Source organism: Lynx canadensis, chromosome A2, assembly GCF_007474595.2.
Source record: "Lynx canadensis isolate LIC74 chromosome A2, mLynCan4.pri.v2, whole genome shotgun sequence".
Lineage (NCBI taxonomy): Eukaryota > Metazoa > Chordata > Mammalia > Carnivora > Felidae > Lynx > Lynx canadensis.
In genome coordinates, this window is record NC_044304.2 from 54,479,037 (window position 1) to 54,494,156 (window position 15,120).

The window sequence follows — 15,120 nt, forward strand, 5'->3', positions numbered from 1 at the left end:
ATTCAAACAGTATAGGAGGGTGAATTAATAATTTTCAGCTGCTCTCCTTCCCTCTCTGCCTCCTGGAGCTGCCCAAAGAAAACCATTCTTCAATTGCTTATTGATCACCCATCTGGAGCCACACACTGTGTGGGGGATTGGGGACAGCAGGGGAACACACAGACACCATCCCTGTGGAGCCTGTGACAATGACCTTGGCAGCTGTTTACTGAGTGCTTCCGGTGGGCGGGCCTGATCCAGATCCTTATGGTGCTGTGGGGTGGGTACTCTGATTATTCCCCTTTATAAAGAAGGGAATGCAGTTTGTTGTCCAAATCATGATTTCCCAAAGTTTGTCTGAATTCAGCCTTGTATCAGAAGCACTAGGATGAGCCGTGCTGAAATGCAGATTCCTGGGCTTTCACTCACCAACTTCCTGGAGCGGGGCCAGGAGCCAGCATTTTGACACACAGGCCTCAGGTGTCTCTCACCACTGCTGAATTTGAGAACTACTGCCCCAGGTTTCCTGGGAGCTGGAGAGATGAAGAGACAGTGGAGGCAGTGGGACTTAGAAGAGGGGCAGAGAGCAGCCCCCAAGAAGGGAACAGCCAGGACAAAGGTACAGAAGTGGGGTGGCTCACCCTGCTGGGTTCCTCTCAAGCAGTGCCGAGGAGCCCTCGTCCACCTCTAACCACCCCCACCCCAAGGCTGCTAGCCCCTAAAGGCTCTCCCTCCTTCACAAGATGTGCAATTATCCCAGCCCCCCAGCCTCTGGGTGACCCCAGCTGCTTTTGTTATATCCTATTAGTCAAATGGAACATTAATTAAATGTGAGAATAATAGACCCAGAGATGGAAAAAAAAATTGTAAAGCCCAAAGAATAAAAAGAAGACCCTTCCCAGGGTTCTGCAGTAGCTGGAACCCTTAACTGTGTGACGATAAGGAAGGCTGTCACCCTGATGTTCCCACTCTGCCAGATGACTCAAGGCAGCCGGCCTCTGGTTTGTGTGTATGTGTTGGTGGGGGGTGTGGTCTTAGAGATGGTGAGTGCGTGAGTACAGGGAGCCAGGAGAAACCAGGTCACCTGGGCCACCAGGGGGGGTCTGTGAGGCAGGGGCATGAGGCAGGCCATCATACTGAAATAAACCAGACCCTGTGGGAAAAGAAGAAAGTCCAAACTGCCTCCCTCCATTCCATCCTGCCCCTCCTGCTGGCTTTGCCTGGCAAACTCCTATTCACTCCTTAAGACCCAGCCCAAAGCCTCCACCTCTGGGAAGCAGAGTTAATCCTTGCGTTCCTCAGGCTGTGGTGGCGCTGTGACAGTTCAGGTTCTTCAAGTTCCCATTACCATGTCTGTTTCCCTGCCACCCGAAGCCAGACGAGCACAGACTGGAGTAGTTTTTCCCACCTCAGGGTCCTCAGAGTAAGGTGTGGCCCTGAGCGGGTGCTGATGAACATTTATCTGAAGAACAAATGAGTTTTGCCAAATCAAACCCTGGGGTTGGTCAGCTCTGGCTTCAAACCCTCCTTTCAAAGTAAATCTTGCCCTAGCCACTATAAAACAAGTAGACTAGAGTCGTTTGAACTTCTTTAAGTAACATTCAAGGTCCTTTGTGACCTCGCCCTAACCCAGCAGGGGTTTTTGAGTATGTTCCTGAGAAACCTGCCTCAGAATCACCTGGGGCCCACTCAGACCCACTGGGTCAGAATCTCAGGGAGTCCGAGGAGCCCCAGTCTGCAGAAGGTGCCAGGGGGTGACAGGAGGTGGCGATGGACAGGGGGTGCACTGAGCCCAGATGGTGGGACTCGGTTGGAAATCCAAACAGACACCCCTCTCGCCAACCCCTAGGACTGCAGTTTTCTCCTTTGCCAAGCAGCAAACTTATCTAAATTAAACACAGTGCCCGTGATGAAACAACAAGAGTTATTACATGCTCCGCTACCTCCTGGCAAAGCCTCTAATTGACTCCGTTATCCTGGGAAGGCACTGAGCACATCCTGTGCGGTCCACCCCCACCCAGCCAGAAGGAAGGGGCTTCAAAGCTGGAAGATAGGTCGGCAGAGAGTCTAATTGCTTCAATTCACTGAGGTTCCAGGGCTGGGATTGCCTGTCTTGGGAAGGCTGGGCTGGAGGGTCAGAGTGGGCCTGTGCACAGAGCCCCTTCTCCAGCCTGCCTTCCTGCCAGCTTTGTGCTCACACACCCAGGATGGCTGGGCAGGGGGGCCTTCCCAACCAGCCCCAGGCTGCAGGCTTGGGCCTCTGTCCGGTCAGGTTTCACAGCCTGCAAGCTCAGTTGACTCTCACACTCCTATACCTTCTGTGCTTCTGGTCGTTTGTCCCTAGACTGTCCCTTCTCTCATTTTCCCAGCTGGTAAAATCCAGCCTATGTCACCTCCTCCATAAGACTTGCCCTAACTATTCCCATACCTCCAGCAGAAGGAGCTTCTCCCTGCTGTGTGCTCTCACAGTAACTTCTAATAATCATATGAACAGAAGCTAACATTCGTTAAGCATTTACTATGTGCTGAGCCCTTTGTTTCCTGTCTGGACTCTCACTGCTATAGGTCCCCTGTCTCACTCTGTCCAGCCTGGTGAGAGGTGGAAGAAATGGGGGCTTGGGTTGTGAGGGGGCCTCACGGGGTCCCCGGTGCTCCAGGTTAGTGTGAGAAGCAGCACAGTGATCCCCGTATTCCAAGAGACACAGATGTGACCCAAGAGGCCCAGGGAGGGGGATCTCGCAGTGAGGGCCCTGGGGGGTGGGTCTCAGACAGTGTGGACCAATGACTGGAGAGCATGCAGGAGCAGGCTGCGTGCAGGGGAGAGATGGTATTGTCAGGATTTCCACAGGCTCTCCCATCCCACAGGCTCGTATTGCAAGGAGATGTTGACACTCCTTTCATGGAGGGGCGGGACTTCGGGACTTCCTTCTTTCCCCTTGAATGTGACATGTGGCTATTGCACAAGGCTGCTCTGTGACTTCTGAGGCTGTCACAAAAGGTGACACAACTTTGACTCGGTTTGCTTAGGTCGCTTGCTCTTGGAACCCGGCCACAATGCTGTGAGGGGAGCCCAGGTGACTCGGAGTGTCCACGCGTAGGCGTTCCAGGCCGCAGCCAGCTTCAGCTGCTGACTGAGGGAGCCTTCTAGGTACCTCCGGCCTCAGCCACTGCCTGACTGCAAAGCACAGGAGACCCTGAGCAAGAACCACCTAGCTGAGTGCAGGCTACCAGAACCATCCAAGAGAATAATACCAATCTTGGTATTATTTTAAGCCACCGAGTTTTGGGGTGATTCCTTAGGCAACAATAGAAAAGCAACACAGAACCCCAGGGATTGGGTAGTAGGGGCAGGGAGATTAAGGTTCCACTTCCTGGAAGAAAGGGAGTTTGAACAGAAATGAAGTTCTAATCTAGAAAGTCACAATTTTTATGTATTTGGGTTTTAGACTAAAAGTCATACCCTTTTTCCAGCTGTGTGACCTTGGGCAAATCACTTCTGAGCTTCAGTCTTGACAGGGGTAAGAATCCTCCAGTGTGAGATGGTCGTAAGGACTGGAGGAAAGGGAAAGTGCCCAGACTCACCTGGTTCTCCTCACGCTGCCCTCCCTCGAGACTGAACACAGATGCTGGAGGCCCCTGGCCATCTCCTCACTACCTCTCCATTTCCACTCCAGGGTCATGCTGACATCTGGACACTTGTATACAGATCCTGGGGACATGTGCATTCCGCCTCCCTCCTCCTTTGCTGCTGGAGTGAGCCGGGAGCCAAGAGCCAGACGATCAATGGCCAGGCCCTGCCTGGATGAGCTCTGTGTTCATTATGAGTGCCTGCCACTTCCACCCCCCTCCTCTCTAAGGACAGCTCAGCAGGTGCCTAATTCAGAGCAGGTACGAAACAACCAGAAATCTGCTTCTCATCCCTTTCCCCCAGTCTTCCCAGAGCTAGAGTCCTGGCTGCTCGTATGGCCTCCTTTGATAGGGCAGAGCATGGATGAAGATCCAGACCTTCTCCTCCAGGAGGTTTGGAGGCTTCTGGACCTTCTCTTGTGCTGGTCATTTAGCCTAAATAGTTACCCTTAGTCCAGATAATAATGGCCCACTTACTGAGCACTGATATGATGAACAGGCATGTTATGTGTACATCTCAGTCAATCCCCACCACATCCCCATGGTAGGCAATGCAGGAAGGTCAATTTGATGGAGGAGAAACTGAGGAACAAATGAGTCACTTTACCTGGGTGCTAGTTTGGCTGGAATCAGGCCAGTCTGACTCCCAGGGCTCCCTACTTTCGGGGGTGATCAAAATCGCCTCCATATTCAAGCACCATCCTGTCCGGTGTTCGACAGAAGAAATGCCGTCACTCTGATGAAACTATAGGCGAACTGGCTTACTCATTCGTTCACCGAACACGTATGAAGCTCCTGGCTCTGTTTCCGGTAAAAGGATGGAGCCATAAGCAAAAGAAAGTCCCTGCCCGCACAGGGTTTACCATCTAGTGGTCCAGGGAGGTAATGTCACTTGCTGTGGTCACACAGCCAGTAAGTAGCCATATCCGTGGGCCAACCAGAAGCCAAAGAGGTGGTCCTGGGAGAGGTTCCATCTGATAGCCCAGGGTCAGGCCAGCCAAGGCTTGGAGAGCAGAAGCTGCTTTGGCAACAGACTGGCCAGCGTTCCAATCCCACTACTTCCATCTCTTCACCTTGCAACCCTGGGCAAGCCTCTCTACCTTCCAGGTGAATGGGGATGGTGAGGCCCATGGTGAGATATGAGATCTGGCAAGTGCTAGGTATTGGCTCTTCCTCTCCCCCTTCTAGAGAAGGTTTTGGGCTTCTCCCACTTCATGCACATGGGCCACCTTGGCTGTGGTCAACCCTAATGAACTGGCAAGAGATCTGGGCATACCTTAGCTTCATCAGTCACCTCTGCTTTCTGTGCTCTCATCAGTTCGTTCCTGGCCTCCTGGGGCATAGAATGGCAAGGCTTTGGAGTAAGTAGGCAGATTAATGGTAAAAGGTTGCAGCACATAAAGGACAAATTATAAAAGAAAAGATTAAAAAGATAAGTCTGGCAGTGTGTGGAAAATAGATTAAAGGGGTGTATATCAGTCATATCAGCTATTGCCACAAAGTGCAGCATAACAAACCACCCCCAAACTCAGTGGCTTAAAATGATAATATTCTCTCTCTTTTTTTTTAGAGAGAGAGAGTGTGCAAGTCGGGGGGTGGACAGAGAGAGAGAGAGGGAGAGAATCCCAAGCAGTCTTCACACTTTGCACAGAGACCAAGGTGGGGCTCGATCCCAAGACCCTGGGATCACGACCTGAGCTGAAACCAAGAGTCAGATGCTTCATGGACTGAGCCATCCAGGGGCCCCAAAGGTCACTTATTCTTGTAGTCTGCAGTTGGGGTGGCTCTGCTGCACGTGTTTCTCATCCTTCATCTACCAGCAGTGTGTGAGCGGAGGCATGTTCTCATGTCAATGGCCAAGGAACTTGAAACGGGCCCACTTCTGCTCTATCCCATTGGCTAAAGCAAGGCAGTGGCCCAGGCCAAAGTTAAGGGTCAGGGAAATCCATTCGATCCGTGATGAGGCCTTGGCAAGTGTGCGGCTACAGGAAGGGGTGAAGAAAGGGGACCAATTAATCAAAATACCACAGGAAGAAGTGGGGAGGTAGTGTGTCCAGGTAAGAGGCCTCTGTAGACATGCATGTGAGCAGTAACGATGGCATGGAACAAAGTGGTAGCCGTGAAAGTGGTGAGAAATATCTATGGGATGAATGAATGCACATACAAGTTACTATGGATTAAATGTTTTGTTCCCCTGCCCCCAATGCCCCGCCAAATTAATAGTTGAAATCCTAGTGCCCAATGTAATGGTAGTATAAGGTGGACCTTTGGGGAGGTGATTAGGTCATAAGTTGGAGCCCTCATGAATGTTCTTATAAAGAGACCCCCACAGACCTCCCTGCTCCCTTTTACAGTGTGAGGACACAGAGAGAAGTCTGCAGTCTGGAAGAGGGCCCTCTCCTGACCTGGCTCCCTGATCCAGCCTCTGCAACTGTCAGAAATAAATGTCCGCTATTTAAAAGCCACCTAGTCTGGGGCGCCTGGGTGGCTCAGTTGGTTAAGTGACCGACTTCAACTCAGGTCATGGTCTTGCAGTCTGTGAATTCGAGCCCCATGTCGGACTTTGTGCTGCCAGCTCAGAGCCTGGAGCCTGCTTTAGGATTCCGTGTTTCCCTCTCTCTCTGCCCCTCCCCCACTCATGCTCTATCTTTCTCTGTCTCTCTCTCAAAAATAAACATTAAAGAAATAAAAAATTAAAAGCCACCTAGTCTGTGGTATTTTCTTACAGCAGCCCAAACAGGCGAAGACACACCTTGACCATTAATTTCACTGCTGAGAATTCATGCTAAAGACACAATCTAAAACATAAGAATGTTTATTGCAGTATTCCTTATATTCCAATCCCTACGGGCTGGAAACTATTGAAACGTGCATGAAATATAACCTCTGATCTCTAGGGCCTAAGAGAGTGTAACAAAAAGAGACTGGCTTTGGACTCCAATAGACCTGAGTTCCAATCCCAGCTCTACTGCTTTTGAGATGTGTGACCCTTGGCAAGTCATTTCACCTCTCTGAGCCTCAGTTGTAAATGAAGAAAAGGAAAAGTCATAATTTTATAGAGCAGGACAGAGAGAGGTCACTGGTGCCAGGAACGGCTTCCTACACAACAAGGAGGACTCAAGTAGGAGAAGGAGGGATATGATTTGCAGGTGCAGAAGGAGAGGGTAGGCACCCTCAATGGAGGAGATGGCATGGGTAAAGGCGGGGGGCAGGGACACATGGCCTGTCTGGGGAAAGTGGGGAAACTGTAGGATTGGGGCTGAGAGATTGGAAGAGTGGTGGAGATGAGGTGGGGTGGGGTTGGGAGCTTGACCACAAAAGACTCTTGAGTTCTGGGCCTAGAGTCAGAATAGTGGGGGGTGGGGTCAGTGAGTTGTATTGTGGTTCCACTTGGGCTTGACCCTTGCTTAATGGGCTGTAATCCAACAAGTGCTTGCCCTGGGATAGTCCCTTTTGGGCAGCTAGAAATTTTTTTTGTTGTTTAAATATAGTCCGTTGTGTTGTTGGACTTTCCCAATATACATTTGGTGTCCTGCTATTAACCCCTTACTTGGCACTTGGTGTCATTGTCCCATTCAGTCCTCACAGCAGCGATGTGGTAAGGATTATGACTCCCATTTTCTAGATGGGGTCACTGAAGCTCAGAGAGATTAGTTTAGAGTCTTTTCTGAGGCCACACAGCTCCGACCTCTGCCAGCAAGGGCTCTTTGCCTTCTCTTAGAGCCCCTCCAGAGTGGGGTGTGTGTGTGTGTGTGTGTGTGTGTGTGTGTGCGCGCGTTGCACCTGTGTCCCTGAGGCTGTTACTCTGTATATTGGGCATATCTGGGGTTTCTGTGTACCCTTCTCTGTGTCTTTGTGTATAGGTGACTCAGCATGTGTCCCTATTGTGTGTTCCTGTGGGTCTGTGTGTCTTTGTATCTTCATATAAGTCTCTGTGAGTGTCTGGCTCCCCATGTGTGTCTCTGACTGTGTTTATCTCTGTACCTATGACTCTATGTGTCCCTGTATCCTTGTTGTGTGTTCCCGTATGTGTGTCTCATATCTTGTATGTTCCCATATATTGTCTGTGTGGCTTTGGTGTCCTTGTAAGTGTCCTTCTGTGTGTATTTGTCTGTTTCTCTGGTGTATGTGACTCTGGTGTCTGTATGAGTCCCTGTTGAGATACACATTCTTCCTGTGTATCTTTCTTCATGTCTCTGTGTGTCCTTGTGTGTGTCTGAGTCCCCTTATTAGTCTCCACGTGCGTATATCTGCGTGGGATGAGTGGGTGACATCTTCTCCATCACCCTCCCCAGCCCTCCTTCCTTGCTCATCCATTCCATCTGAGGCGCATGGTTTGCCCCTGGCCTCTGTCCCAGCATTGACGAGCCTGGTTGCTGTGACCTGGCTGAGGCAGGTCAGCACTCAGCCCGCCATCCCAAACCCAGAGTGGAAGCGTCAGGGCTTTGTAAAGGGCACTGGAAAGGGCCCCATCATCCTGACAGCCGCAGTGAATCCATTTGTGACTTCTCTGCATACAGACTGAAAAATGACTGTCATAATAGCAGGGGGGAGGGTTTCTCGCTCTGCATGACGCCAGCCAGAATTTATTAAACTTTCTTTTTTTAATTTCTTTTAATTTCTCCACCCACTAGACTTGAGTGGCTCATAATCACAGACCGCCTCTGGTGTGAAGCCTGATCTCAGTGCTGCTGTGTGACATCCGGCCATGCCCGTCCCTCAGAGCAATCGGTGCCCCAGTGTCCTGTACCCACCCTCAGGCTGCGTCCCAGAAAGGACCAAGCTTATCCTTCATCAGAACATTGTCACTGCTGCATTCCTCTCTACACGATGGGATGCTGGCTGTAATTGCAAATGGCCAGGTCTAGACTGTGGAAGAGGGGGGCCTTAAGAGCCTGTTTATGAGATGGGGTCTTCAAGTTTATTATCAACAGGATGTTCAGAAACCCTTGTGCTGGATCCCTCTGTTTGACCCTCTGGATCCACTCTGCGCCCTCCCCCTTCCTGCTCAAGGCCTGGGAGGCCAGCCTTTACCAATGGCTCCCTTGACCCCTGGTTCCTGTTTGGGTTCTGCCAGTGGTGAGTCCAGAGGGGATCAGAAGGTGGGAGAAGAAAGAGGTTGTGGTATTTAATCTCCAGGCTCATCCACTGTGAGGTCCCTCAACTGATTGCTCCTGTCAAGACTCTCACAGTCGAATGCCCCCCTTTCTCTGGACCCCATTAACTGCTGTCCCCCTCTTGTCCCTTTGGGCTTAGAAGTGCTACCAGGTCTTCTCTCACCTTCCCTTTGGGCTTAGAAGTGCTACCAGGTCTTCTCTCACCTTCCCTGGGTACTGCACTATCCCTTGTGCACTCTGCTCATACTTTGTAAACGGTCCTTTCATGAAGTTATCCTCAGACTAACCGATCTGGGGATGCTACCTATTTCCTGGCAGGACTCTGACCAATACATTCCTCCCAGACCATAAGCAGACACACTTTTGTTATTTAGATTAAAAACAAATGAACTATATTTGTTTCTGATGACAAAAGTGTCTACTGGGGGGAAAGGTCAGAACAATAAAGAGCTGTCATTTACCAAGTGCCTACTTGGTTTCAGGCAAGCATGATGCCCGTCACATTCCACATTTCCTCACGACACCCCTGGGAGGTACGTTTCACTAGCCTGCTCTATACAGATGAGGAACCTGAGGCTCAGAGCAGTGATGTTATTTGCACACGGTCACATAGCAAGGTAGTGGTGGCCTAGGAGTGGAAATCAGGTCTATGAAATTCCAGAGTCCTTTCTGTGGCCCTGTTCCCCTCTCAGAAGCCCTTGCCTATCTGAGCATTATTCGTGATTGTCTTGAATTGCTCTCTAACCCCAAAATCAATAAAGGAAAATTCATTTGCTGTAGCCGGCTGGGCCCTCAGAGTAACTGTGGAGATGTGCTGGTCTCGGCCTTTGGTAGGGCCAGACCCAGGATGCTTGTGATGGATGGCATGGTCCACCTCCTGCCATAGCTGTGGGCTAGAATTAAGAGCAGCCCTTCCTTGTGATCTCTCCCCTTAGAATCTGTGCCCTAGATCTATGCCCACAAGTGACTCCTGGCCAAGTGCTGATAAAAGTATCAGAAACGATGAGGGCTAGGGCTAGATGAGTCTGCAGGGAGGGAGCTGGTTTCCTGCCCTTGGCTAGCTTCACTTCTCCACTTGCCCACCGTGGCTGTACCTACTGAGTGCCTACCCCTTCTTCTCCAGCTTTTAATATAAACCAATCAGCTTCTATCTCATTCACTTACTCATTCATAGATTTACTTACTTAATTTTTCCTTCCTTCCTTCCTTCCTTCCTTCCTTCCTTCCTTCCTTCCTTCCATCTCCCAAACCACTATTATTCTTAAAAGCTTTCTGGCCTCCCTTTGGCTACATATAGATGAGACCAGGGGAAATGACCCATCTTTGAAAGTCCAGATCAGATGTTGTCCATGGGGCCAGCCTAACTCCCATGATCCTGACCTTGTGAATGGTCTTGACCTTGCTTTGTTTTGTTCAGGCGCTTACAAGGCTTTGGGTGGTTTCCCTATAAGAACACTACTTATAGTAGCCAGCCTGGTTGGCTCAGTTGGGAGAGCATATGACTCTGATCTCAGGGTTGTGAGTTCAAGCCCCACATGGGTATGGAGATTACTTAAAAAATAAAATGTTTAAAAAAAAAAAAAGGAACACTACTCAAGTAGAATTGGAGCTCTCCCTGAAGATGCAGACTAGGTCAAAAAGTGGCTGGGTGCTTGGTGAACCAGCAGGCAAATCAAAGCTGCCTGCACCCTATCCCCTCCTGGCTAGCTACACTTTTAACATCTGAGAGGTTGTGTAAGGGGTTGAGTCAAAGACTTGGTCTTCTACTTGGTGACCTGGGGCAAGTTGCCTAACCTTTTGGGTCTCAGCTTTGTCATCTATAAAATGGGAATAATAATAATGCTTACATCATTCACTTTTATGCAGATATAATGTAATAATGCTGGAAAACACTTTGCATGAAGACTAGCATGTAGTAACCAATTAGTTGGCTGAAAGTTTTATATTATCATCACCCTCACTTTCTAGAAGAGACAGCTGACCCCTACAGATGTTATGCGATGTACCAACCCCCCACCCCCCGAATTAGTAGCAGAACTGGCACTTGAACACAGGCCTTCAGAGTTTAAGGCAGAGGCTAAGGCCAGGGAATCTGCTTGGTGCCCTGTGGCCTTCTTCCCTGCCCTAGCATGAGACGAGACATGGCCCCAGTCCTAGGATACCCTCTCTTCTTTGAGTTTTTATCTATTAGTTCATTAGGTTGCCAGTGACAGAAAGGGCAGCCCCAAACTGACTTAAACAAAAAAAGGAACTTATCCTGTCATGAAAAACCAGTGACTTCCTACCTTCTGGTCCACTAATTTTGTGGTGGCATCATTCACAAGTAGAATCTTCTTGTAAAGTGGCAAAAATGGACCCCTGCCAGTTCTGGGTTTACATCCCACAACCCCAGTATGAAAGGAACACTTCTTTGTAAATAATTCAGTAAAAGTCTCAAGTTTGAATCTCATTGGCCTGGCTTGACCTTACAGCTGTTCTTGAAACCAATCCCTGTGGCTGGAGAGATTCAAACCCTGACTGGCCAGTCCTTGTCCACATGGTCCCAGGTGGTGCCAGCCCTACACAAACCAACAATCCAAAGGCAGAGGAGAATAATTCTCCTTTGTAAAACCAGGGTTCTATCATTAGAAGAAAGGGGACTGGAGGCTGACCAGAAAAAATAACAGCTTCCTATACAAATGGGAATAAGGAGGCTTCAAGTTTTTTGGTGAGAATTATGTATAACAACATAGGGAATATTTCTGGTACACCTTGGGCCTCTGCCTGGGATTCCTTTTTCTCTTATTGTCCTTGATATCCATTTGACCCAGCTGTATCCCCTTACCCTTTCCAGTCATCATTATTCCTCTCCCAAACCCCTTCCCTCCCTCCTCCTCTCTTTTCCTGAAATCAAAGCCGGATTTGAATCTATGACTCTAGCTTCCCATGAGACCCCAGTACAGAGGAGGAGGCCTTATCAGTCAGGATTGCAAAGAACAGAGCCAAATTTAGCTAAATTAGCTGAAAGGAGATTTATTGCTCAACAGGAAGACAAAGGCTCAGGCTCCAGGCTAAAAAGGAGTCCTGCAAGGGTCCAGGCAGCAGAGTACTTTTCCACTATCTTATTCTAGTGCTGTTGTGGCTGCTGTAATGAATGTCTGCCCTAACAGCTCTGCATCTCTCCACCTAAGATTCTAAATCCCAGGAGAGAGTTCCATAGGCTCGACCCCTTGCCCTGGGAATGGGGGCAGTGTGGCTAGAATCCCATCAGGACTGTGCTGGATGGATGATAAGGCAATTCTCAGAAGGAAAGAGGGGTCCTCTGCTTACTGAAATCAAAGGATGGATATGGGTGGCCAAAGAATCTGGAGTCTACTCGAGACTCATAAGTGGGTTCTCATGGAGTCATGAAAAGGAATACTTGGATTTTCAGGAGGGAGACTGCCATCTTGTTGGGCCCAAAATGAAGGTCTCAATCAGGACCCGCCAGGAACCTCCTCCTCCACCTGTTGTCACCCTGACTCATGGCCCAGTATTAATAGCAGATTAATACCTGCTCCTTGGGTGTAGACTCCAGTATTCTGAAAACAAGCTCTAATTAGCCGGAACGTTGAGATAGAGCCTGCTTATGGCTGACAGCAAGATAAATATACCTAAATGGCCAAGGTGATTTGGAGTTGGTTTTCATTTTTCTCTTGTAATAACAAAAGCAATGGCAGAAGTGGGGGCTTGTTATCTCTGGCGTGCCTGATGGATGACGAGGTGTCTGATCATCCAGCAACTGTGGCTCACAGGCGTCAAGCCATCTATCACCCGCCCCCACCCTGGCCCACCCGACAAAGCACTTCCATCCACATCAGAATTAGCATATATTCTCCCTGAGATGATCCCAAGATAAGTTTGATGTTATTTCAAAAGTCAGAGACCTCACTCTTTATTATGGGCTTTGAGATACCAGATTCTGGATTGAAGGATGGCTTTGACTGGAAAAAGCTTTGGTATATAACACAGACCTGAGTTCAAATCCAAGGTCCTGGCTGTGTGACTTTGAACAAGTCACTTCCCTTCTCTGAGCCTTGGCTCCTTTAAACAGACAGAATGATTCCATCTCATAGAGCTGTGTGAATTAAACAAGAAAATGTATTCAGGGCACCCAGGAGATGGTTCCCATCCTCTCGATTTTAAAAAAAATGTTATTTATTTATTTTGAGAGAGAGAAAGAGTGCACATGCACGAGCTGGGGAGGAGCAGAGAGAGGGAGAGAGAGAGAATCCCAAGCAGGCTCCATGCTGTCAGTGCAGAGCCGGAAGTGGGGCTCGATCCCACGAACCGAGAGATCAGGACCTGAGCGGAAATCAAGACAGAGCCCCTCCTATCCTCTCAGTTCTTATCTGTTGTCCTCTCCAGTACTTACCTTCTCCTCGGCACCTACCCTGCACCAAGCCATGTGGGAGATGAACACAGACTCCGTCCTCAAGGAGATTCCTTCTCTTATATCAACACAAGTTAATTTACCAGACTAGCTAGCAGAGAACAGAGAATGGAAGAACAAACAGATAACTCTTGAAGGGGGTAGTGAGGATGTCCTATTCATGGGTAGAACGTTTGATCTCAAGCCACGTTCCCTCAGCAGACAGGGTCACTTGTGACCAACTGGGCCCTAAGATGACCACTAGGCACTGTCCCAAACTAAGCCACAGATACATGTGCCACACGTGTACACATTGACCTAGGCCTAGGCACAAAAACACAATGCCCATGTGCACACTATACAGACCTGGACCCTCATACGCGTATACACACAGGTACACCCATACACACGAGGCAAAGTTGTACACGAATCTGTGCATACCATATACATAACACCCATGTGTATACACATAACACAAGGCAAAATCTATGAATATGTGTACAGCATGCAAACATGGGCTATGTATATGTACACACAAACAAGGGGCATGTGCAGTAGATGCAAAGACATGTGCGCAGCCAGGGGCACCCACACACATGTGCATGTGTTCTGTGTCTGCTAAATGCATCAGACAGCACTCCTCAGAAATCCCTCCTATGCATCCGGCTCCACACCAGCCCTGTGGGTTGGCAGTGTTCCTGCAGCCCCTGGCGCCCTCACCGGAGCCCGAGTTCCACTCAGCAAACTCCAGCTGGGCAGAAATGGCTCTTTGGAACCATCTAGACCACACAGACCTGCGATTGGTCTCTCAGCATGGATATAAGACCTCACAGGGGGCACAGGCCCTGGGTTGGTGGGGCCTCATGGGTTCAGCTTGTCAGCCTAGACTGTAAGTGTGGAAGCCTGGCCTGGCCCTGAGCCCAGACAGGCAGACTCTGCCTGGTGTCTCATAGTGGTCAGCCTCAACAGTCCCTGGGTGTTATTCAACTCTGGACCATGCTGCTCTGGGGAGGGGAGGCGGGGGGCGCAGAGTCTCTGTTCAAGAAGGGGAGAGGAAGCAGGTCCTCAAACAGCCTGAGCTCATCTGCTTCTGATTCTGCTTGTCCTGACTCTCTCCATCCTCCAGGGTCTGGCTTCTGTCCTCTGCCTCCAGGAAGCTTCCTCTGATTGCTCTGGCCTCTGGGTCTCTCTGTGCACCTCCAAGACTGCTCCTCACATTGCCCGCTCTTTCTGCTGGTAAACATGCTGTCTACCTCATATGGGTGATGGAGGGAGGCTGTCCTTGTACCCTCTCAGCTTGAAAGACAGGGCCAGGCAGCCTGTGTTCGTTCACCCTGGGCTGAATGCGTTCATTCATGTAGTCGTTAATTTAAAAATTCTTTACTGAGTGCTAGCTATGTGCCGGGACCTTGAAAATAGCAGGGAACAAGATGCAGTCACACAAGAGGGTGTGATGGGTACCTATTTCAGCCAGGGTGGTCAGAGGAAAGCCTCCTGGCATGCCCTTTCATCCAGTGGTAAGTCCAAGACTCACATGATAAGCCCTCCCTGATCCCACAGGCTGGGTCTGTTCCCACCCCGAGCTTTTCACCTCACAGCATGCCGTAATACAACTTATATGGACACGTTCTTCTCCCCTCCCAGACTGCTAACATCCTCAGAACAATATTCCTATCTGGACCCTCTCAGTGACCCTAACACTCAACAATATGACCTGCTCGGTCTTCATGTTTATGTACATTTAAGTTTGTTAAGTTAACAAAAGGACAGATGAATGAATGAATAGATGAATGGGCATTTGCAGTAGGCTCTGAAGAATGAATAAGTGGCCCGCGAGTGGCAGGTGCAAGGAGAGGGGCGAGAACGTGGAGGTGTGAGATTAGAACAGCATGTCTGCAAAATGAGTTTCACTGGTTGATGTTGGGGGCAGGACTGGGCATGGAGTAAAGGGAGCTGGCAGGAGAGGAGCCGAGATTGTGCCCAGATTATTAAAGGAATTATACCAGG